This window comes from Belonocnema kinseyi, chromosome 2, assembly GCF_010883055.1.
Source record: "Belonocnema kinseyi isolate 2016_QV_RU_SX_M_011 chromosome 2, B_treatae_v1, whole genome shotgun sequence".
NCBI classification, from domain to species: domain Eukaryota; kingdom Metazoa; phylum Arthropoda; class Insecta; order Hymenoptera; family Cynipidae; genus Belonocnema; species Belonocnema kinseyi.
Window position 1 is genome coordinate 35,850,799 of NC_046658.1, and position 3,037 is coordinate 35,853,835.

The following is a 3,037-nucleotide window of genomic DNA, read 5'->3' on the forward strand; positions in this document are numbered from 1 at the left end:
GAATCAAAATTTCAAATTGTCCCAAAAAATTTTCCCATGAATCAAAATGGAATTTTAGGAATATCTTTTTTAGAAAAACATAATGCTACCTTGACCTTTGCAAGAATTGATTTAAAATTAGGAAATAATGAATAATCAAAAAATAAAAACTCGACTTTCCATTTTCCATCACGTTGTAAAAAATTAATTGAACTCCCTGTAGAAGAAACTAATTTAGGTCAAGGATATTTACATAAAGTTTCAGCCGGTCCAGGAATATTTATTAGGGAAGCCTTGGTTGACCAAATGCAAGGAACGGTCAGGTGTTTCGTCATAAATACTGCGGAAAATACCGTAACACTGAGCGTACCCCCCGCTAAGCTCGAAGAGTGTTCAGCCATTCCCCCTCGGCCCCGCACAGGCATGCACCATCCTGACTCACTCGAAGGACAGAAAGAGAGAGCGCGACGTTTCGCTCTCCTTCTCCAAACACTCAACCTTCAAGGGATGAGTAAACCAGAGAAGGAAAGTCTTCTCGAGACCCTAAGCCCTTATTTGTATCAATTTCAATTACCTGGCGATAAACTAGGGGCCACCACAGTTCTCACTCATAAAATAATCACCACATAATCGGGACGAGGTTCGAAGACAGGTAGATGAGTTGCTCATTAATGGTATTGTCCAAGCCTCAAACTCTCCCTACAATTCTCCCTTATGGATCGTGCCAAAAAAGGCTGATACTCAAGGAAATAAGAGATGGAGGATGGTGATTGATTATCGTGGTCTTAATGAAAAAACTGTGGAGGATGCTTACCCCTTGCCACACATTACTGAATTTTTGGAACAACTCGGTGGTGCAAGTTATTTCTCAATTCTTGATCTCGCGTCTGGATTACATCAAATTCCATTAGACTCCGATTCAAGAGAGAGAACAGCATTTTCTACTCCATTCGCACATTTAGAGTTTACTCGAATGCCGTTTGATAAATGTCAATTCTTAAGACAAGAAATAACTTATTTAGGTCATGTTATAACTAGAAATGGCGTAAAACCAGACCCAAGGAAAATAACAGCCGTAAAAAATTTTCCAATTCCAAAACGAGTAAAAATATTAAACAATTTTTAGGAATCATTGGATACTATCGTAGATTCATCCAAGATTTTGCAAAAATAGCGAAACCTCTGACTGAACTTACTAAGAAAAACGTACCTTTTAACTGGACCTCGGCTCAACAACTAGCTTTTGAAACTTTAAGAGATATAATTTGCACTGAACCAATTTTACAATATCCAGATTTCACCCAAGAATTTTTAGTCACTACCGATGCATCAAATTACGCATTAGGTGCTGTTTTGAGTCAAGGCAAAGTTGGAGTGGATTTACCTATTTCATTCGCTTCCCGTTGTTTGAATAATGCGGAAGTAAACTATTCAACCACCGAGAAGGAATTATTAGCCATAGTTTTTGCAGTAATGTATTTTAGACCTTATTTGTATGGTCGAAAATTTACCTTGTTAACGGACCACCGACCTTTAGTGTGGCTACATAATTTAAAAGAACCGGCTTCCAGGCTGACACGTTAGAAAATAAAATTAAGCTCGTACGATTATGAAATAGTGTACAAACCCGGAAAAATAAATTGCAATGCCGACGCGTTGTCTCGGAACCCTTACAGCTCAGGCACCACGTGCGAGGTCGAGCACGGTCTTCCCCCTCCCGCGCCTTCGGGCCAGGTCTTGGTAGTAATGACCCAAGGACTAGAAAGCGAGGCGCCGGATTCGAGCACCTAGCCGACTGAGTGCGAGGAACAAAGAGAGAAAATTGAAAGTATGATAGAGTACGTCTTCCTCGGGAGAGGGCTAGAAGCCCCGGGCAGTGGTTATATTGGTTGGAAAGACTGTGAGTCAATAGATTCAGATCGATCTGATAGTAGTATGTATGAAACCGCATCAGATAAGGATGACGAAACTAAAGCATCTCAGGTACAGCACTGCACTCGTACCGGACACGACAAGGTAGCTGCTGAGGGCTCGTTTAGGGACCCCCGTAACGGTGCGTGCACCACCACCATTGAATGGCCCACGCACTGGGGGGATACGGTACTTGAATCCCGGAGAAAAAGTGATAAGAGCCATGATTCAGTGAAATCCGTGCCTCTGGAAAGTGAATTTACATTCCGTGGATCCGTACAATTAAATTGCGCTACCACTGCACGGGAGATCAGGTCTAGAACTTGCTCTCCCGTGGCTTTATCAGATTTAGGGAACCCAAAAGATACGGTAGGCAAATTGTTTACCATTTCACAGCTAACTCCGAGTGGGATGAGGGAGGAGAGTACCGGTAGCATGGAAGACGAGGCTTATCTCGCAACGAAGACGCGGTTTTTACCACGCAAGGAAGACGAGGATAATTTGGACCTCGCCTCTCGTTCCGACGAAGGTAGCGTACTCTCGAAATGTGAAAATATGGAGACAGAACCAGAAAAGGACAGTGAAGTTCAAATGTTTAAAAATGTATTTGTTGTGATAGATGGATACTTGGAATATAGTAAAGATAAAATTTTTATAGGAAATGGACATGTAGCCCACTTTATTTCGGTGGATTGTAACCTAAATTCTCCCATCAGTCAGGAGTTAATAAAAAATAAGATGATAGTCGAAAATGATTTAAAAGCTCAGAAACTCGTCCTTGGTGAGACGACTGCGTTTAACGTAGGCGGACGTTATATCTTTAATATTGTAGTAAAAAATAAAGACAATGATAAAACATTTATAAATATTTTTTCTAGAGATATTCAAGCCCTGAAAAAGGCTATGGAAACATTAAAAGTAGACTAAATAAAAATATCAAGTATAGGAAATGGTCTCGATGACTTATCTTGGCCCACAACTGAATAGATTTTGAGATAAAATTTCGCAAAAAGCGGAATCCGAATCAAGGTCTGTTCTGGCGAAAGCGAAATTATATTCCCAAAAAGGTCAGATCGCGAAGGAATTATAAGAGAATTCCATGAGTCCACTGTAGGGGGACACAAGGGAATCTCTAAAACCTATTGGC

At 40.8% G+C, this 3,037-nt stretch overlaps 1 protein-coding gene across 4 annotated transcripts in view; it reads right to left on the bottom strand.

The window, feature by feature from the left end:
- The window catches only part of LOC117167779, an 8,550-nt gene that overhangs the window by 1,727 nt on the left and 3,786 nt on the right, over positions 1 to 3,037 (bottom strand). The gene's annotated exons all lie outside the window — the stretch shown is intronic.